At 43.6% G+C, this 22,345-nt stretch overlaps 1 protein-coding gene across 4 annotated transcripts in view; it reads left to right on the forward strand.

Moving 5' to 3' along the window:
- Positions 1-30: 30 nt before the first annotated feature.
- TAOK3 (TAO kinase 3) overlaps positions 31-22,345 on the forward strand; it is a 94,046-nt gene continuing 71,731 nt past the window's right edge. The window contains exons 1-2 of one of the 4 annotated variants that reach the window (XM_087768516.1): positions 33-278; positions 1,154-1,216. The gene's annotated coding sequence lies outside the window, so the exon portion shown is untranslated. Of the gene's footprint in view, positions 279-970; positions 996-1,153; positions 1,217-22,345 lie in introns of those variants that run through there. The other 3 variants (XM_087768520.1, XM_087768515.1, XM_087768518.1) reach the window with 3 other exon arrangements.

Genomic DNA, 22,345 nt, shown 5'->3' on the forward strand with positions numbered 1-22,345 from the left:
CTGGCCTGAGCCGCCGGGCTGGGTTAGCCGAGCGCCGATACCTGCTCCTCTTCCTCCCTCCTTCCCGGAGCCGGCAGGCCGTGGAGCCGATCGCCGAGCGATTGGCCGCGCCTGGCAGGGGGAGCCGCACCTCGGGCGGCGGCGGGGCCGTGGCAGGAAGCGGCGCGGACGGGGCCGGGGCCGGGCCGGGCCGGCGGACACCCTTCTCCCTTCCTTCCCTCCTCCCGCCTCCCTCCCGGGCGCCGCGGACGTGGCCCGTTGCCGCCGGCCGGCACCAGGTGAGGCGCGGGGGCGGGAGCCGCGGCCGTGAGGCACCGGCTGAGGGGGCGCGCGCGGCAGCTTCGCCTCTGACAGGCGGGTCCCGGCGGGGCGGGGGGGGGGGGAAGAGGAGAGCGCCGGGGTTGGCAGCGCTTTTGGGGCTAAAAAAATGACTTTTTTTTCGCTGTCGCGGCGGCGCGGGGCGCTGGCTGCCGGCGGCCGGGTGTCCCGGGGCGAAGCTCCTCAGGGGCGCGCCCGCGGCGGGGCCCGCCCGCCCGCTCAGCCGGGGCTGCTGGGGGCCGGGGCGGCTGCCTCCGGGCTTCGAGTAAGGGGGTTTTGGGGGGGGGGGGGGGTGTGCGAGCCCCCCCGGCCGGCCCCGCTCCTCCTGCGGCGGCTGGGGTGCTGGGAGTGCCCGGGGGGGGGCAGGGGATGGGGGGGCCGCCTCCCAGCAGCCTCCCAGCTGGTTTTTGTAGGACTTGAGACACGCAGCTCCAGTCCCTGGTGAGCTGTCCCGTGTGCTTGCCCTGGTGGAGGAGCTCTGTGGGAAGTGAGGAGCTCCGGGAGAGCAGCTACAGCTCCTTACAGGCGTCGGGGCGGAGGGGGAAATGCCCCGGTGGGAGAGCAGGGACGAAGAGGGGAGGGAAAGCGACGGCGTCCCCTTCACCTGCAAGCCGGGGACGCTGCCACAGCTCGGGTAAACGGTGTTGGTCCATTAAGATTGCCCCTCAGATCTGTTGGTGAGCAAGTAATTCGAACGGTATTAGTGGAATTCAAGTGAAAAGGGGAGCTTGGTCACTGTCAGCTTTCTTTAAACGCAGTTGGAAGTAATTACGTAGGTCTGGTCACAGCAGATGTATCTGTCCTTTTAATGACATCAAGAAATGATTTACTGTAGGTGCTGAATGTCATCTAGCAGTACTCATATTTGCGTGGGAAGGAGAAAGGAGGAGGACACTAGGCAAGTACTAAGCCCTTAGAATTTTCTTTTATATCTATCTCCTCATGTCTGTCCCCCCCCCAGCCCCCGGAACATAAGCAGAATTAATTCCCTAGTCCTCTAACTATGATACTTCTCAAATTTAGTAGCCCTGGTAGCGTTCAGGTTTTCCTTGGTGGCTTCCTCAGCCTGGGCAGAACTGAGCAGCTCGGTGCCGGCTTTGCTATCCGCAGCCAGGGTGTTCTCCTCAGCGCTGTGCTCCGGCAGCTGAACGCTGATCCCGTAGGTGTGAGCAGCACTCGGGCTCAGCACACAGTCTAGTGGCAGCTGCCATGTTTGTTTAAAAACAGCAAAACAGGTGGTGCTGGTATGGCCTCCTTGCTGTGCGGAAGCCTCCGAGCAGGAGGACTTACCCAGGCTGTGGGAGAGCTGCACTCAGTTCCACTTTCTGCCCAAGAGGATTTCAAATGGCGTTGCCCACCGTACGGGACGGTGACCTAAATAAGAGGATGAAAGCGGTTCAGGGTTATGGATCGATGGGGGACGCTCCTTGCCTCTCCTGCGGAAGCTGTTCCGCAGTACGCAACGTGATTAAAAGTTAACTGGGCAAGAGCGCAGGAGGGGTGTGACGCTGTTGAGCGCAGTTTATGATGCTCGTGTTTGGGTGAGGATAAGTGGGTTCCAATCTGTTCTCCAAGGTCTGCTTGCGTATTTTCAACAAATGTTTAGAATGCTGCAGTGCTTAGAGTGATGTAGCTTATTTTGCTAGTGGTCATTAGTTTAATGTTTCTTGTACTAGATTTATTAGAGTACGTGTGTTGGTATTTCTACACTGATAATGGATTGTTCATGGAGAGAAATAATACACCATGCTTGTTCCTCTCTGTTTATGTCTTTAAAACTGTATTACTTCTGGTAGCTAGCTAATTCTGAGTTCTCGAGGAGTAATGTAACAATATAGGGAGTGTTTTAAATGTAAATATCTATTCACAAACTCTCTTTTTAACATTGAAATTCATACAAATATCTAACAACTTAGTTCTTTTATGCGCTCCCAGTGAGGCTGCCAACTCTTCATATCTGCATTAATGTACAGTTTTTTCAGGTTTTGTCAAATCAAGATTTCTTATTTACCCTATAACTCATCGCATACCTTCCTCTGGCATCTGATTTAAGGAAAACTTGAGCTAGGTTGTTTCCATCATCCCTTCCCAATATGAGGGTTTTCAGATTGCAAAGTAATTCTTCTGTATATGTATTGCTTACAGTGATTCTCTGTATGTACTTCCCTTTTACTTTACCTTCCTTAATTATCAGTTAAAGAGGATCCTCACAAGTCAAAACTTTCTAAAGACAAGATATTCCTACTTGTGTGCACTCTGAATATGGATCTTGTATCAACTGGCTTTTGCTGCTAAATTCAGTTTTCCGAATGTGTTGCAGGATGGGGTGGTCTTCCAACAGAACTGGGCTCTGTCCCTTCGGACTAATCAGCTGTCCTGCCTGTAAGAGAAAACCCGCTTTGCCTGTAGCTAGGCTGGGCTTTGCTGGGCTGATGCGGGCTGTCCAGGAAGCCCGGTGGCTGGGGAGCAGAGGTTTAGCGATGTCAGTGAAGGTTGCCGCACAAAGCGAGTTTGGACTGGGAGCACAGACTGGTTGTTTTCTCCATTGACAGGTTTTTGTTCCAGGTTGTTCTGCAGCCTCGTGAAATGCTGCAACATGCAGGTTATGGGAAATGGCAGGGGAGGAGGTCTTCATGAAACACTTTCAATTTTATTTATTTGTTGATTTTACAGAAGAACCTTAGTGTCTACGGTTAATGTTTTCAAATAGAAAACAGACCTTTTGTTTTAAGACAGACTTCAGATTCTTTGAACAGAAGCTTTTTATGGTTCAGTCACAGCACTTAGAGCAAACAGAGTTTGAAGAAAAGTGCAATTTTGGTATCAAAGCTATTAAAGAAGTAGATTTTTAGAACATTATATTTCAGCACATGCTCAGTTTTTTTAGTATATGTGCTTTTACACAACAGGAAAAAGAATCAGAGTAGTAAACCCAAAAGAATGTTTTATTTTATGCTTATTTTCAAACTACTTCCTTATTTGAAAGCCATTGATTAAACCAAAATGATCTGATTGCCTTTGGCTTAGTGCTGTGTAATAAACATTATGCAATTGCATTGCACCTGCCTGCTCATTAGCTCTTCCGAGGGTAGCTCAGTGAGTTTTCCTGACACTGGCTTGTTATCGCTCTCTGAAATCACTGTGGTAGGTTTGTTTTAATTTATTGAGTGAAACATATTTTAGGAGGTGTTGAACTGATAAATCTAGGGTTCCTTAGGTATTTTGGGTGAAGAGAAGGAAATCTCTCTTCCTGTTTTTCCATAGGTAGCACACGTTCTGACTTTTCATTTTGATCTGTATTACAGCACATGAAGTGCGATCGTGTAGTGTGCACCACTTAAAATCATCATCGGTATTGCGTGCCAGGAACTGTAATCTATGTGAACCTCAGTTCCTAATTAATGAGGAGGAAAGTTGAAACAGAAATTAAAGTATATTAATTGGGTGTGGTCATCCATCTCCCGAGCTCCTGAAGGATGTTGGAAGTCCGAGTGTCCTCCTAGTTATTTATGATACTGTGGCAGCTTCTGTTCAATCTTCACAAAGTCCCACTTCCCAGCATTAAAGAGCAGTGCTTCTAACGTGACATGCTGTCTTTATTCTGTTGAACTATATCATGGGTATTTAATTTTTACTACCCGTTGAAAATATGAAAATGTAGATTTGTTAAGGTCAGTAGGTTTTGCTCTCAGATGGAAGAAACCTGGAGTACTGCTAGTATTTTTTTTTTTAAAGAAGTTAAGTGAACTCAAAGAAATTGTTGAAATTAGGTTGTCTATGTGGCTTGGGTAGGCTTGTTCTTACTGAGGATGGCAAAGAATGCATTTGATTTGAGCAGTTTGGAAGTTTTCTTGTTTATATACTCATCCTTGTGTTTATGTTGTCTTACTGGACTTTCCCTTTGTGTCAGAAATTGTTAGTTTAATTTGTAAGGGCAGGGAAATTTCAAATTTAATATAGGGAGCTTACAAAACAAGTTTGTCTGAGTTGTTAATGAAGTAAGCACTTATGCCCTTGAACAGGTAATAGCTTGATGTTGATGTAATTACTATTTTTTCCCCACCCTGAATATTAGGTCAAAATGGACTCTGGTTTATTTCGAATTTAATGAAACCAATAGTTATGTGGGAACGCGCGGTTGCATGCCTTCCTACTTAGCTACAAAAGGCTTTCAAATAAGGACATTCTCACAGTTTGTTTGGCGTATTAATTTCAGTCTGTCTTTCTGAATATTGGTATAATTAGGCATGGTTGGATCATGGGGGTTAATTGGGCAAAGCTAGAGAACAGAGCTCATTCAGATGAACTAATCTTCACCAGGTTGCCTTCAAAGTTTTGGACTAGTGAATTCCCCCCCATTTGCACCCCCTTCTGCTGTTCCTCTGGTAATTGTGGTACTGGGTTACCTGAGAGACCAACTAATTCCTCAGAAGAAGGGCAAATGGTGACCTTGGTGTCCTGTGTGTTCAGGCCTTCGTGACTTCGCTTTGGTACAAGCAGCTTTTATGCTGCAGGTCGTACTGTCTTTGGGAAGAGAGGGAAAGCTGTTCGTACTTCGTCTAAAGAACTGTCACTCTAAGAGTGGAGATGTTAACCCCAAAGTCCTGGATAAACTCCCATCCAGAAAACGATGCACTGCCTGCTGAATTTCCCTGTAGCCTAAAATGCATGCATGGGTTTGTTTTGGTTGGGGTTTGTTTTGGTTTTTTTACTTTTCTCAGAAACTACTCTCCACAATTACAGTGCTGCAGAACGTGGCAGATGCCATGTTCCAGAGCAACTGCTCTTCAGCACTGGGAGGAATGAATCTTGTATGTAATGTATGTATTTTCACATGCATTAAGCAGTTTAGGATGGCAGGTGTTATGACTACCGGATTTTATCATCATTTTATGAGCAGGATGTCTTTATTAGATTGGAATTGATGAATGTGTGCCAAATTTTGTGCGTAGTGAGTCTGCTTCTGGAGAGATGCAAATAGTGGGCTCGCTTCCTACATTAAAACTCTTTTTTTCCTTCATTTTAAGTAAGCGATCTGCCATTCTGTTGCACGGAATCTGGCATGAAATTGAGCAGATTTATTTAGGGTTGCCCTTGAACGTTGTGAGGGTTCAAGGCAGATTTACAAGAATATAGTCACTGATGATTCATGTTGAGATGATGTTTTTCTTCCTTGTAATGGAACATATGGGACTACGTAGCATATGGTACCGCTGAAAATTGTTAAACGCAGAGCACTGATTTCTTACACAGCAAAAAGAGTTTGGATTTTTAGTCTAACGCCGAGCAGAAAGCTTTGTAAACAGCTCTGGCTGCTGGTTTGTATTGGATGCACTGCTGCGTTGTGGTGGTAAATTTTCAAAGAATTCCTTTAAAAGAAAACAGCATTCTTCCAAAAGTTGTGTATGTGCCCGTTGCACTGGATGTTTCATTAAAGGAAAGGGGAATTATTTTTTTTTTTTTTTTCTTAAAGACTGCCTGGAACAGCTTTGACTCTATTGCCTCCGCAGCTCTGCCGTGGCAGCTCACCTAGCCTTTTAGCCATCCGGAGGGACGTTTATTTTCTTATGGTTCAGTCTCTAAGGAATGACAACTTAAAAACCAAAATCCTTTCTTTCTTATATGGGAAGAAGAGGTATTAAGAATGCGTAAATATATAGTTTTCTTCCCGTCTTATCAGCCAAAACCTCTTCCTTCTGTGTTTTGGGGTTTTTTTTGTCTTTACATGACTTCTGGAGGGTTGTTTTGGTGAGGAAGGAAATGCACACCTTGATCCTTCAGTGCACAAGGGAAAGTGGACTGAAGTGCAGTTACAGAGGACATAAATTCCAGCCGTCTATTTCCTCGTGCTCTCCCGCCTTTCTTAACTATTCATCTTTTAGATGATTATAATCTCTTCGGAGCAGGCATCACTTCTGCTGTGGCTTTGTAGGTCTTACTACAGCGTAACTGAAGCTCGCAGGTGCTGTAGCAATATGGATAATAAATAGGTGGCCATAGGAGTACATTGATTAAGCTTTTTAAAAAATGATTTAAGCAATAAGCAGGAACCTTTATTTGAACCTTAGAATGGTGTTTGTCTTTTTTTTTCTAATGAAAAACTTGACTCTAATTTATTTGTAACCATTCAAGTACTGGTTAAAACAGACTTTATGCCAAATTTGGTACTGCTTTTGTTAGGCCAAAGATACATAATATCAGTAAGAAAGAATATAAATGCTCCCTCAGATGTGTAAATTTTTTGCATAAAAATCAGATCAGTCTTACTTCTTAGTTTGTTTTTGACAATCTGCCTTTCAGTTCAGGGTTTCTTGTGTGTTTCTTTCTGCTTATTTTGACTGGTTCAGGTAAAGTTTAAGTGTGCTGTGTCCTTAGGGAAAAAATATTTGACATCATTAAAAACTGATGTTATTTAATAAAAGGAAGTCGTATCTATCGTTGAGGGAATTAACTGATGACCTCTTGTTACCATCGCCTTCAGGATCTTAGATCCTCCCTTCGCTTGCCTCATTCTTAGTCATATATTGGAAAAGGAAAACAGGCTTTTTCCCCCCCTCCCAACTCTTAAGCAGTTTCTCAACTTCAGATGAACTGATCGTTGACCTAAACCATGTGAATAAACTGAAGTCAAGAAAATACTCCCTTTCCACTTGCAGAACATAGTGCTGTTATTAAAACTTACATAGCATGTCAATTAACTCTAGCTCCCGGTTTTAACCTGCACATAGAATATTTTTAAAAAAGTATTAGCCTCAAATGAATTTTAATTTGTAACATTTTTAATCCTAACATTGGTTGTGGTTTCAGTTTTAACTCTTAAGCTTCTTTCAAAAGAGGGGAAAAACATCTCTTATCTGGAAAGTATGCGAGTGGCAGAGCAGATAAGATAATTGAGCTGGGATGGAAACAGCCTGCGCTAAGAGTCAGGTCTCATCCGCTGTGCCACAGTCAGGCGGTGCGTTAATGCATACTAATGCAATGAGTTTTGTCGTCCTGTGGAGAATGCCGTGAATCCCGACGCTGCTGCTGCTGCTTTTGAGACGTGAGCCTTTAGCTGAAGCGTTAGAGGCGCAGCTTTCACAGTCAGGAGTCTTATGTTCCTTTGGGAAGCAGACAGCCAAAAATAGGAGGTTTTTACGGCCCTCCTGCTTGTAACCACATTTTGCTCCTAAAGTGAGGAATAGAAATAAAAAATGTTCCAGCTCGTTGTTCCACTCGGGCAGTTGTTTCTCAAAATTGCTTGTGTACGTTTGTGCGTGGTGCCTTTTCTCTGTGGAGGATCCCCACAGAAGATAACGAGCTTTCCATTTTCAGCTCTTCCCATAGAGGAGAAGCTCCTGTTATGGTTGTAAAGGTTATGTTCAGCGTTTGATGGCCCAGGTGGGCAGGAGGTAGTAATGCAGGTATCTAAAACCAGAATAAATGAGTAACTACTGGAATTACTTTTTTAGTATGCAAAGTCTTATTTTTACTTTGTTTACTTTAACTCCGCTTTTGCAATTTTCAACTTTGTATTTTAGGGTTGCTTTACCAGAAAGTATGTAATTTCAAATGAAGTCGTACTCTTACGGAAGCAGACATTAGAGGATTTTTGCTACAAAATCAGTGTTGTATTTGGTACAAAATCAGCAGGCAACGTAGTCACCATATGAACATGACAAAAAATCAAAATATACTGAACTTGTGCATTTGAGAGCTGCAGAAATTGCAGGTAAATGCGTGATACACAATAGGAAGAATTCAAATCCTAACGGCTGCCTGAATATTCACTTGAACAAGTGCTCCAAATTTCAGGTGTGTTGGGGACCTTTGCTACGTTTCGGGTTTCCAGCTGTATGTTACAGTGAGCTTTCTGCCAGTCTGACAATGATAGTTTAGTGCCTTAGAATAAAGTAGTAGAAAGTTGTGCTGACTAAAGGCTTGTTGTTTATTTTCTTTTTCCTGCCACCTGAGTGTTTTAGAAGAACATCGTTTATATTTTTGAGTAGCCTTACTGTTTCTTGATGTGCTGAGCCCAAACCAGCCAGAGGTGGTCAAAGGAGATCGTGGTCTGATCTGTTAGACGGTTTGTGTTGGATCCAGGCTCTGGAGACATCCAGAGAGGCAGAGGGACAAGAACCCTGGTCTACTGACATGCAGGCTGGTGACTGGAGCCCCAGGCTATCAGTGCAGCTCTGCTGGTGTTTAAGGTCAACTCCTTGCAAATATTTTAGGAAGGCTTATATTCAAATGCTATTTATAAGACTAGGCTAATTTCTTTCTTCATAATGATGGCCTTTTGGCTGATGACGGGTCTGGAATCTGGAAGATCTGGATTCTGTATGCCACTAGTCAGCTGTGTATCCACAGGGAAATCGTTTGCTCGCTTTCTGCCTCACTTTTTTTATCTGTACTTAAATTAAAAAAAAAAAAGGTTGACTAATACCTGCCTCACAAGGCTATGAGAGCACAGTTAGTAGCCTCATGCTGTGAGATCTTTGGAAAACACTATAGGAATGTTCAAGGGGCTTATTATGGTTAAGGCCCTCGCAATGAAAGAACTGGTTAAGCCTGGGTTATTGTTAGACCGTTCATTAAGGAGTCTTAATAGCTGAAGCTATGATAGTGGCTGTTCCTGGCTTCACCTTCAGTTACCCCGGGTAGATACCGACTGCTGCAATTCTGGAGCGCGGCAGTGGTCCGGAGTAGAGCTAAAGCATATGCATTAATGCTTGAGTCCACCTTGAGCGCTTCATTTCTGTTTCACGGCTGGTTTTGCATGCAAGTCATGCTGTAACGTAAGTGAATTTTGGCAGTTTAACATCGTGATGATTACTTATTCTGCCACTAGTGAGCCCTTAGCACCTTCTTGCCAAAAGAAATACTACATATTCAGCTGAATTTTTCCTGTGTATCTGCCTAGCTCTTTTAATCTGCCGTGTTTTCACTTTGTAAATTGAACAAAACATAAAAAAAAATACCAGGCAACAGACATTTTAGTATTAAAAGGTGTAAACCAAATATTAAATACCTCTTAAGATTTGGCGATCTTCAAGGTTAGGTTGTCTCTTGACCACCTGTGAAACTTTGGTGTGCACGGTCATGTTGTAGTTTTTAAAAATTCATTTGATAGTATGTTTCTGAAATATCTGTCAGAATTTTATCCCCTCTGGCCAGCATTGTAATAAGCAACGATGCAAGAAAAGGAGAAAACCCATTTTAGGGAAGACTAGATATTAGGTTTTTTCCAAAACTAAATAATCTTGTCAGTCATTAGCAGTGGTAACTTGATAAACTTTAACTTCCTTAAAATTCAGCAGTGCTACACTCATGTACTTGAAAGTCAAGATACAGCCTTGACAACTGAGGTCTAAATCCAGACATTTTTGTCTTTGGAGTTTCATCTCTTCATGATTATATATGTAAGCTGTTTTCTGGTTCTTGACAGATTTGAAATGTATTAACTGAAAGAAAAATACAAACTGAGATTCTTATTGAAACACAGGGCTTGAGGAGGTAGGGAGCAGGGGTTTGGGAGCATGGAATTGATTGATTGTAAATTTTAAATCATGAGTCTGTAAATTAACATGAATTTTAAGCTGATGTTGCTGCTGGATTAAAACGGGCTCTTACTCTAGCCTCTCCTTTCTCCCACTGAGTCGCATTGGCACAAACCTTTGTGCTACCAGAGTGGGATACGGATTAGGAAGCTGATCCAGCTGTACAATAAGCGTGTGTAGCAAAGCCGGTGGCCCCGGGGTAGGAACGGGCAGATGGGGAATGAGGATGGGGCTGGAAGGTAGAAACCTCCCCCTAGGGAAGTAGAGGCCGTACTGCTAAATTATACTGCGAGTTATCTTTCTTAAAAACAAACCCCAAAACAACAAAAAACACCCACCAAACAAAAAAAAAAAACCATACCACTGTTGAGTTTAAGTTAATCAGTAAATTACCAAGTTTCACTTTTTGTTCCTTGTGCAGTAGCTGGGTCTAGCAGCATTTGTGTTGTCTTGGGCTGCAAACTGCAGGGGAAGACTTGAATCGGAATTAACACGCCCTCCTTTCACTGTATTTTACCTTGTTTTCTGAAGCGCTTTCTTAGGAAACCCAGGTTGGGTGCTTTATATTACTTGCACCTGCTTTTTCTTTTTTTTTTTTTAATGGCTTTGTGTTCAGATATGTAATGTAAACAAGGAAGGGCTTTTTTTGAAAGGCTGGCATATTTGCTGCGTGTTAGTTGTTCAGTGTTTTATAGCTTACATAGAAAAATATCCCTGCCTTAAGAAGTGGGGGAAAACCCCAAGCAGAATGCTTGTTTCATAGGCACTGAAAATATTGACTCGAAGATGATGGCATGGAAGCAAACAGGTATTGCCGAACACAAAGTTTTATTTCATGCTTCAGGTATACAATGGCTCTTTAAAATGTCAGGTCATGGCACCGTATGACAGGAATCATGTGAAGGTGAAAAGTTACTACTTAATATTCAGTCCTATTTGTTCTTGAAGTGTGAGAATTACCTGCAGTATATAACCAAGAACCTAAAATTAGAAAAGGAAGCACCAATGCATATTAATTTTCTTCAGATAGACTGTTTCATTAAGACAAATGAGGATGGTTTCTGTCTGTTTGCTTTTCTCTTTAGGAAGATCTTTAGTTTAGGTAAGCTCTACGGCACAACAGAAATCCTCCCAAGCATTGCTAAGCCCACCTGGTTTCCAAAGCCATCCAGAGAATTTGTGGTGAATGTGTAAAGAATAAAACGTCTCCGTTAAGGGATGTTTGGCTTCTGGTGGCAGGGCCTCCCCATCCAAAGAGCGTTTGCAGCCGTCGCCAGTGGAGTTGTGGGTAAGTCTCGAGGGTGTGTAGAGAGGAAGTCAAAGAACTTTCGTATTTGTGATCTCTGTCTTGCCGGTTGCCTTAAACAAAAAGGAAAGCTTAATTTGTGTCATCATTCATAAATTAAGAACTCTTGGCGAAGTTCAGCTGAACGCTGAGTGTCTGGATGAAACTCCCTCTGTATCCTGTGCTTCTGTATTCCTGCAGCTGGAAAGCTGTGTAGGAGATGGTAAGATCGTGTACGTGAAGAGTTATCGGTCTCATCTTGGGTGCCTGGCAGAAGGAACTTCCTAGTGCTGACTGCTAACGTCTCGGAACCACAAGTGTTTGCTACTACTATTAGTAGAAGGGGGATGTAGGGCGGAATCGACCTCCCCCCAGCTGAGGATTGATTTAAGAAAACTGTCGCAAAGCTCAGACTGGCTTAATGAAAGGGATGGCTGCCCTTCCAGTCACCAGGGGTCTGTCCTGGTTGGGGCAAGCAACTAGGAGGAGTTGTGGTCATCTGGTTGTTTTGTTTTTTAAAAATCAGGGTATTTAAAACCAGGCTTTTGCGCTTTGGTGGTTAACTGGTGGGCAGGGAACGGTATTTGTATGCAGTAGGGAAGATTTTGGTTACTGTTTGGGTATGTGGCACACCCTGCCCAGGCTGCTGGGCTCAGCAGGGTTCCCTCTGGAGGTGGGTTAGTACGAGCTATACGACCTGGAGCCATCTCCTCGTCTAAGTGGGTTTTTAATTGGTCTTGTTAGCGTCAGGGTACCAGTAGAGCAAAAATGTTTTGAATAACTGTCCTGTCAGTTTTCCTCCGAGAAGACAGAATAAATATGCGGTGTAGAGGGGGTTTTCTGTTCGTGCATTTGTGGGAGAGGGCAGGTCAGGGAAGAACGCCTCGCCTTTTTCCTGGAAGCCTGCAATGATTTTGGAGGGTCTTTGCTGCTTTTGTATATTACTCTGATGTCTAGGACCACCTTTTGAGTGGGACATCTGCACGACTGAATTTTGCTTTTACATTATCCTAGGTTTCCTTTGGTTTTTCTCCCTCACCCACTATCTTTAGCCTCCCTTACGTTTTAGGTACAAAAAGTGAAGATCAAATACACGGTTTGATCACTGTATTGGCATAGCGGCAAGGTAAATGAAGGTGCTTATATTGTACAGTAAGATTTAAATTTTATTTTTTTTTAATTGAGGCATCTGGGTGGAGGGAGCAAACCTCAGAAATGAAAATTGCTTTTCTATTTTATGACCAGTGAAAATATTTTGGAATTAAAAGCAAAACTGAAGTTGAGTAAATTGATTTTTTTTTTTTTTTTCCTTTTTTTTACCCGCTTGTACTAAGAGCTTATTTTATGTAATTACTGGGGCGTGACTTTAAATTCTGGGCAGGACTTTGTGGCTTGTTAGCATCAAGTTCAGCTTCTGATGTTGCAATGAAGAAGGAAGTGAGCGTGTGTGTGCTTGGGGAGGGGGAGGACGAAGCACTTCTGCCTAGCCACATAAGGTGGGAATTGCAGCTGGCCGGTTATTTTTAGCTTCTGACTAGCTCGTTGTGAATCTTTTTCTTCTTTCTTTTTAATCAGAATGCTTGGTAAATGAAGGTGTCAGTTATTGTTTTGAAGAGGTTTTTTTCATGCCAGAATGCAGTAAACATAGATGACTTCTTTACCCCAATTTTATTCATTAAACTTTCTAAGTCCTTCTAAACCTCCAAAGCTGCAGGACTGGGTGCGATGCATTTCGCAAGCGTCTCTATCTGCTGTTGATTTTTGCAATTGTGCATCCGTAGCTAAGAATATAAACATCGTAGGGATTGCAAGGAAAGGTGAGACCGTATAGATCAGCCTCTGTAGCTGGGGAAACACTGAAGCTTCGGTAAAGGAAGAAAGTAAAAATAAAGGATTTGATTTTGCTCCCTCCTTGCAAAAAACATGCAACAATGTGGTCATAAGGACTTTTTTGTGGGTAGGAGGGAGAGGCAAATGATACCATCAGTTTCCATCAGTGTGTTTTCCAGTCACTTGCAGCAGTAGTGATTCATTTTTGTTCGGTTGTTCATCCTGGCCTGAAGGGAGACGTATAGAATGTTTCCATTTTAAGCTCTTCAGCATAATGGATGAATAAACTTACCCTTCCTGTGTTGATTTTTGTCACAGTGGGTGAGCTTTCCTTCCTGGGATCAGTCTGCTTTGCCACACTGGCCTAAAATATCCACCCTCTGAAAGCTCTTGGTGTGCTATCAGAACACTGATGGAAGAAACTGTTCAAACCGTTTTGCTTCAGGGTTGCTGGTCTTAAAATGCACCGTTAAAAATAACAAGTTTTCTAAACGCATACAGCAATGTTTTCCTGGCTCCCTGCCTCTTTCCCCCCATGTATGATGCCATTAAAAGCTACCAAAACTCAGCAATCCATAAGTCAAGTGCGTAGCCACGTGCACTTGCTGCAGCATTAATAGTGTTTATTCCAGGCTTTCTTAAGGAAAATTAAGGAAGTCTTATGTAGTTGGAAGCTCTCTGCCTGTCACAGTAAGTACCAGGCAAGGAGCAGCAGTGCATGCACGCTTTTCCTGCACCAGGTAGTATCCTTCAGCCTCTGGTAACGAGAGAGGGCCTGGGGGTCCTGAGTTGTCTCCGGGTCTTTGGCTAGACTGCCGGCTGCGCAGGCTGTGTTGCTGCCCTTTGTCAGGAATAGCTGCGAAGCCATCAGCTCGTTTCAGAAAGGTTAGTAAACGGCGTTTGGAGTTTAAGTACTGTCTGTACCTGCTGACCTGTCACAACAGCTCCTAAAACCAGCGAGGAGCAGAAGAGATGAAAAGCTTTCTGTGTGCAGGGGAAGGTACCCTGCTCTAGTTTTGGGAGTGAAAGAGCAGAGGTAGATATGGCTCATGGTAACCTTTAATAAACAGTGTGGCACTGACGTGGCAGTGAAATGCTGCCATATTGGGGTACCAGGGCATGTAGCTTCTGTCCTCATTTACTCTTAATGCGTTTTGAAATTATTTTTATACCGCTTTAAACTGTCTCATGCTGACTCAGTTTGGCTGTGAAAGTCTGAAGACTTCTAATCTAGAGCAAGGTTTTCTCTGTCAGCAGAACAGGTGTCTCCTGATATCATTTTTTCCTCTATTACCAAAACATCCCTTTTCATATTGATCTTGAAGGATCTGCTGCTCTTGCTGTCTTTTTCTTTCCCCAAAGACCAGTTCATTCACCGAGCTCGCGTTAGGCTCTGTCTACCTTTGCAAATATGTTTGCTCTTTCACATTTTCTGCTTAAGAAGCTGCATTGAAATCTACAGTGTCTGATAGTAAATAAGAAAGACCTGATGGTGAATGTTTTCAATTACTGATTGCATAAACCAGCTCTGGAAGGAAGTATAGAAGCATTTCCAGGCCAATAGAGGCAGAAGTATATGTCATAGTAGCTAAATTCCTTGTAGCTTTTCCAGAATCTTTATATAGCAATCTGGGCATATTCCACTGCTTTCAGAAGCAGCTTTAAAATTTTATCCTCTCTCCTAAATTACATGCCAAATGATGCATTTACTGAATTGAATCAAGAAACCTCTGGTGCTTCAAATGGAAATCTTGAGCCCATATGTAAGGCTGCCAAATTTATCTGCTGAAGTGTGTAACTTAGAGCAGGTAGTTAAGAAGCTCTGCTCTCTGGGTTGGGACTGACTTAAACCCCGATCCCAAACTCCCCAGACTTCCAAGGACAAATGCATACCAGAAAACAAAGAAAAATTTGCTGGGGAATATGTTTGAATAGCTTCTGAGCATTAGAACATTTGCTGGCCTGTAATTAATTTTAATTATGATATATTTTGATTGGCTCTCCAACACGTGCCTCGGATGAATTTGATGCACTTCTCTTTTTGTGCTGGTCATCTTGTTCCTCGTCCTTGAAGTGCTTGTGCTCTCTCTGTCCCTGTTTTGGAAGATAGTACAGCCTTTTGAAGGACACTTTGGTTTCTGCGTAACCTTTAAAATCTAGGAGATTTGTTTAGTGTTTGTCTTGGGTTACCCTTTGGGATTTACAGGGCATTTTCGGTTTGTTTTGACTGTTAATTTATCTCACTTTCTCACTCAGTCCGGTCTCCTCTGGCGGTGGGTGGTAGGATGGGAGTATTAGGATGCTCTTGGAGCCTGTGTTTGGAGTGCTGCGCTTCAGGTTGCACGCGTGGATTCTTCTTGCCTTTGTGCTAAATGGATGATGGAAAGGGGTGTAAAATTAACGTAGTGATAGAAATGGCATAAATGGTTAAATGTCTTAATCATTCAGACGTGAAATGGCCTTGCTGCTTGTACTTCCCTCCGTGCGTCTAGGGCATTGGCCCATCTTCGGTGACAAAATTAATAGTTCTGCTCTTGCGGAGTGGTGGGGCTTCCTCCGCTCCGCTCATGTATTAATTTCTAAGCTTAATACTGACATGTCAGTCATAGGTTTGGAAACTGTTTTACACTCTGCAGACATAAATGTCGCTGGTCATATTTACAGTGTAGCGGTTGGTTAGTAAACGTACACATGGCAAGCTGTGGGATGATTGCCTGCTGTGTTATTCTTAACATGGCATGGAAATGGTTCTGTCTTCCTGATTAACACTCGTATAGCAATAACGTATGTGAAATGTTTTTTTAAAACACTGTTTTAAAATGCCAGTGCTCCTATTCAGCTGTTGACCAGAGATATGAATGATGCACTGCTGAGAGTTGGTGGTCTTTAAATGGAAGAATTGGTGCAGATGTACTTCAGGGGATTTTCTAAGAAGCACTTTGAAGCTGTACGTGTTCTGCGTGTGTACAGTAGGGCAGCTCAATCATACCCTGTGGAAAAGGCCGGTTTAAATCTACTTATTGATCCAGTACCAGCACAGGTAAAATCTTTGGGTCCTCTCTTCCTCCAGACTAGGTGCGTGTAGAGCTGCAATATGAGATTCCTAATGTTAGTGTAGTTTAGCCTAGACTAATGCGTGCACAATGCTGTATTGAAAACAGCGTAGTGCCGAGCTCTTTCTGCACCCTGTAAGGGCACCTGAGGGATGCTGCGCTTTGTGAGCGCTGCCAGCTGAAAATTAAACTGGGGCAACCAGGTCGCTGCACGAATCCTGCCGATGTTCTCCAGGTGGAACCTCTGGCGATGACTGACGTCGTGTGCCCAGCAGCCCTTGCTGTTGGGAGAAACTGCCAAATTTTAAACCTCCTCGGTTCTGGAAAATGGGTTCATGTAGTTCTCGTGAGTGAGGGGGGCAGCGCTGGTGTACTTTTCTCCGTCAAACAGTTAGGCTACTCAGAAGCCAGAGTTTTGGCCTTTGTAGAGAGGGAAATAAGGCAGAGTGTTGCAAGCACACTTTATATAAATATGCATAATTGTGCTTATATTATACACACTTCTTGTACTGATACACACTCTTATGCGTACAGGTGACACTTCACTAGAAAGGTGAAACACAACAAATGTGTGATGGCGGTTTTGCTGAGCAGGTTTCCTGGAACAGCTACCTGTGAGCTTTTCTTCAGACTCTGAGATCTGTTTGACTAATCTGAGGGTTTTTGTTTTCTTTTTTTGTCCTTTTGTTTGTCTGTTTTTCAATAGTGCTTCCTAGAGCATAACTTAAAATACATTAGGGCAGATATTTGCCATTGTATGCATGGGCCTCCCCATCTAATGCACTTTCCTCTTGCTTCATGGAATTTGGATTTGCGTTTTTTGGAAAGCAGGAAGGACCTGGGATTTGGATGGATTTATATATGTAGAAGTTTTGGTTGTAATAATCAGATTTTCTATCTCCATCTCATCTATGTAGCACTGATTGCAGCTAGAAACAAGATATTGGATATATTAATATGATTGTGTTCATACCTTTTGATTCTGCTTTGGGATTGAATGAATGCTGCTTTGTAATTAAAAGCCACATGACATCTGAAAAGAGAAGAAATGCTGATATAATTGATATTCTCATTTGGAACCAAAACCAGCTATAGATTGCTGCAGTGCAGGGCTGTGCCTTAGTTTGTTGGTACCAACTGTAGTCATCTGGTACTTCGGCACAAACCCTTAATTTATTGTAAATATTTGCTGAGAATTCCAGCTACTTTGCATCAGGTGATATCTGAAAATCCTCTGATCAGAGGTCTTTTAAAGAAAATTCAATGGCTGGAAAAAAAATAGAATCATCTTAGGCTACGTCTGATGCTGGCGAGGGGGCTCTGCGAGTGCTAGGGAAAACTGTGTGTGTTATAGTCGGCTTTATCGCCTGATACAGAAGACTTGCTTATACCACTGATTTCAGAATAAGCAACTTTTATAATGGAGTGAAAGTTTCCAGTTGCTTCTTTGAACTTGCTCGTACACCTCTCGTTACAATGCTGCTGCGGTAATTAAGTAGTTGTCAACAGCCAAGTACTAACTATCAGTACTTACCTCTGTCCTTTTTGACATACTGCTGCTAATTTATTACAATCACATTAAAGGCTATTCAAATGTAGTGCCACATTTAGCTAAGCTGCGTAGAAATATATTTCTAAAGTTCATGCTCAGAGAAATTAATATTCCCTATAAATATTGCAGATAATTGCGGGGGGAGTTCCCATTTTACAGAAAGTGTCCTGTTTTAAAGAGTGCTAAGGACTGGTCTGTGGTGGTACTGGGAGCCTGTATGAATCTGGGAATTAATTCGCAGTAACACCAGACCCCCTCTTAGGGGCTGTTTTTGGGATAGCAAATAGTTTTTTGTATTCAAATACTAGGGCTTGTAACTCTTTTTGCAGCCACTTTCATGGTGCAAAATAGTGAATCTTATTCTGTGTCAGTGGTCTTCTGTCAGCAGCGGTCCTTCCACGTAGCCTAATGGGAGCGGGTGTTCCTGGTTTGTGGTGGGTTTGTTTTAAGTTCACTCCATTGACAGATGAGAACGTAACTTTCAGGTATTCAAAAGTGAGGTGGAATTTCTCTTTTGTCCTACTGGATTTTTATCAAGAGTCCTGGTAATTCAAGAAGGCCATCTTGTACTCTCCGAAGGTGAGACTGCTACTGTTCAGTAATTCTAGGAGCCTGAGGGCTTGTCTGGGAGTGTTATTAGTTTGCTACTTGCACACAAATGTTTGAGCTCCCGTTTTATCAGATTAGAAGTCAACCCCCAAACATATCATAGCTTGAAGTACACAACCAATGATCCAAGACTGGACAAATCTTCACAGAAACCCTCTATCATCCCAGTTTCCTTGCGGCTGTATTGGCCATGGAGTAAAAATGTTGAAATTGGTCAAAACAATATAAAGTAACTTCATAAAAGTTTGGCTTAGATCTTGAATTTGTGCCTGGCAAAAGACTCGTCTCCTCCGTACCTACTGAAGTAAAATGTAATTCTACGTTGTCAGTGAAGTTGCATTCCTTCATTAGAAGGTCGTCTGGTAATTTGACCTGACTTTTAAAATCCGTATTGTTCCAACTGACCAACCTCAAACCTAGAACTCGGGTAAATTTAGATTTTGCACATCGCAATCCCTCTCTCACAGAAGGTAGCGGCAGACTGTTTGGAAAGTAAGAGAGGCGAACATAACCGGGATGCTTTTAAGTTCAGGAGAGATCGGGGGTTACTCCTGAGACCCATCTAGAGGCTGCTGCTGCTGCGGATGCATCCTCCGAGAGGTTTTCGTGGGACCGTCGAGCATCTGAGGGGAGGAACAGAATGCACCGGCTCTGCAGTGTGAAGGATCTGGCTGTCGGCAGAGTAAATGCGAAGTGCCTCCCTGGGAGGGGACATCTGGGGATGGAGGGAAGGAGTATCCCTGTTGAAAATGAGACGTTTCTAGTGTAGTGTTTTGGTGGAGAGAAATCAGAAGGTGAGAGGGAGTTTGATCCTTTGTAGTTTGAGATAAGACAGAAGCTGGGGGCGGGGAGCTGAGATTATTTAAAGTTTGGAGAGGGACAGATGTGGTAAGAGACTATACAGTAAATGATGCAGCACTTGAAAATGCAGGCAGGTGCTATGGGGTGTTGAAGTTCTGTTGTGTATTTACCTTCCTCCTTCAAAATGTCCTCAGATGCATTCAATTTATTTTAATTAGTTTCTCTTTCTTCCAGTCTCTTCTGTCCTCTAATGTATCGTGACAAAATTTGTGTTGCATTCAAATTAAACTGGGGAATGTTGTCTCAAAATAATTTTTCTAATTGTAATCTCCTATTTGAAATCGGTATGTTAAATACAATGTGCATTTATGGATAGCAGTTATTTCTTCTCATTTGTGTGGGTGCATACAGAGTCAGATCAGTGCTGCAGTCATCGGCTGCCTATCTGGTTCCTAGAAAATATAGGGGAATTTCCTACCGACTCATCTTAGAAGTAGCAGATGCTACATGCTCTCAAAGTGTTTATGGTTGTTTCTGGAGTCTCAATAAATGTAATTGAGTGTTGGGGACTCAAAAATACATTAGATGACCTTAATGATTCCACACTGCTACTGTTTCTCCCTTTTTAATGAGGACACTTAAGTGAAATCTTTATAAAGGGTGCTTTCTTCCAGTTCTGTTCTTTAGCACAGCTGTGAAAATGGGTTTCCACTTTGAAATTTAATTTTCACCCTGCTGTCACCAGGGAATGGCTCTAGTTGTGGTAGTTAATAGGTCTGAGAGACCTTCTCCATCTTTTTACTTTTTTTTTTAACACTCGTTAACCCCAGGGTTTGAAGTGGCTTTTGAGCCGTATGCCACTCACAAGGACTTCAAGCACAAGTTCCGTATCAGAAGCAGATCGTGTCACTGGCAACGAGTCTGTGCTGCTGTGGAGTTTCTGGGTAGGTGCAAATCTCCGACAGAGGAGAAGCGAACGTGCAAGGGCTGCACAGCTGCCCGCAGACTCACAACCGAAGTGCCTCTGAAGGGCTGAAGGGTATGTTATGGTGTCGCTTCACGGTCAGGTCATGTTAGGGTGTGCAACAGCACAAGGAGGATGGGGTTAAAGATGTCATGGAACTGTGCCCAGCTGGGTTGTCCACCTGTAGCTGGCGTTTCTCTGCAGACTGGGAATCGAAGAGACAAGGAGCTGCTTGGGCTGGAGATGATGGGGATGCCTCAAGCTGCTTGGGCTGGAGACGATGGGGATGCCTGCCCTGGAACACAGCTCCTCCCGTTCTGCCTTCTGAAGAGGCAGGGCGCGACAGGAGGGTGGAGGAGGAGAGGACAGAGACGGTTTGAAAGGATATCTAAGGGAGCGGCTCTCCTGCAAGCTGAGCATCCAAGATACAGAGCTCTGGCTTGCAGAGTCTAAGAATCAGTTCTTATCCCGGCATTGTCCAAATAAAACCAGCCCACTGCTTCAGGAGCTGACGTGCCTCTTTCTTCCAGTGCGGAGGTCTGGGCTCCCATGCAGGGAGTGATCTTGCCTGAAGGCACGCAAGGTGCTCCAGAGAAGCCCCAGAGTGTCAGTGGAGTGCTGTCATGCCCAGACCCGCTCTCAAATCCCAGAGAGCCATAAAGCTTGCCCTGTTCCACGGTTAAGTGAGGGCTGGCTTGCTTAGAGTAATTTGGGAAGCAGCTGAATGGGCAGGCAGCGGGGCTGTTAGGGTGCAGGGCTCTGTGGCGATGCCCTTACCCAGCTCCTTTGCATAGCCGAAGCTGTGCTCATCTCATGCTTGAGGAATATTCCCTGAATTTGCTCCCTTGGTTGTCCAAGACGTGTGATATTTGCCTTCCTGCCGTCTCTTATGAATATATTTTAACGTGGGGCTTGTCAGGTGAGGAAGGTTGCCCATCCTTGCGTTGGTAGCTAAAATGGAAGTGAACAGAATAATACTGGCTGGGCTTTCTCGGTCATTGATATTAGGTGCAGTGTTAGGAGGGCAGCTCTTTTGTTTAAAAACCCTAAATGAGCAGCGTGTACCTTATCTTCTTGGGCACACGGTGAAATATGTAAGGAAGGATGGAATTGCATTGTTACTTGAGGTTTTCATGGGAAAAGGGCAAGTCCTTTAAGTGCTTTTCCTACTAGCAATCATGCCGACTGGTGCCTCCTCTAGATTGCAGAAATGGGCTTTTCCCGTCGTTAGGGTAGAGTGAGCAAGCAACAGTTCTCAGTGGAAAACTGCAATGTTGCATTTGTAACAAGAAGCCAATTTTGCAAAGCCAGACGCAGGCGGGGGTTCCTGGCCCGTGGGCGCTGGGGTAAGCGGAGCGGGGAGGGCTGCTTCGTCCCTGCTGCGCCGTGGAAAAGGGGAAGCCTGGAGCTGGACCTCGCTGCTGCGTTGCACTTCCCTAGCAGAGCCAGATGAGGAGGAGGCAGTTCCTCTGCTCGGCTTCATGTATGTTTAATGGAGAGTTTAAGCACAGTATAGGTTTGCTCTGTCAGCTCTTCGTATTCCCATATTCTCTGCAAAAGTTTGTTTCTGACCAGGGAAAGATGTAGTCGTATTTTTTCAAGAGTGTCTGCGTGCGGCATAATTTCGAATAGTTTGAAGCTTCTGTGTTCAAGTTTGCAAGATAACTTCTGTGGTTATTTATTTCAGTGGGATTTTTTTTTTTTTTCAAGTCACAGGATACTGAAATTTGGCTACGTTAGAAGTGTTCAGCTCTGATGTATGTTGTTCGTATACAAATATTTGGTGTTTTTTCTCCTGTAGTTACACTTCCAAAAGTGTTGGTTTTTTTCAGTATTAGGAAGAGAAAATCACAATACTGTATGGTTATTTGATACAAAAGGGCTGATCGGAAGAGTTGAGTGCAGCTTCCCCTGAAGGGTTTCTCTCCTTGGAGGCAACTGCTTTAAAATTATAAGATACCTGTGTAAAATTCATGGTAGCTCTGGTAATCTTTATAAGGCCTTAGTTCTTGTTGTGTTAGATTTAGTTATACATTTATGCTATATATAGATTAGTTAGGAAGACCCGGAAAGGAGTTTTTCCCCAGTTTTCCTGCCTAGAATATCCCCTTCTAATGGGATGAATGACTAGATGGTCCTGTACCGCTGACTTTCTCAAGTCCCCTGAGCTCCTTTAGGAGTTTGGGCGATGTGACCGTACCGTAAAATATTGAACTACCACGAATTTGTCACTTAATGCTCAAATTTTTCATTCTTTTAATGAGCGGTAATATAGCCCAGTCTGCAGGAAAACCTTCCTTCATTCATAGAGCGTCTCAGAAAGCTGTGCTTAATATTAACCAGAACAAAATAATGGGTTTTCCAAGCTAACTTGCGATTAAGAAGCTGTCCCCG

Source organism: Nipponia nippon, unplaced genomic scaffold, assembly GCF_047370975.1.
Source record: "Nipponia nippon isolate SJK-2023a ecotype South Korea unplaced genomic scaffold, ASM4737097v1 scaffold_30, whole genome shotgun sequence".
NCBI classification, from domain to species: Eukaryota; Metazoa; Chordata; class Aves; order Pelecaniformes; family Threskiornithidae; genus Nipponia; species Nipponia nippon.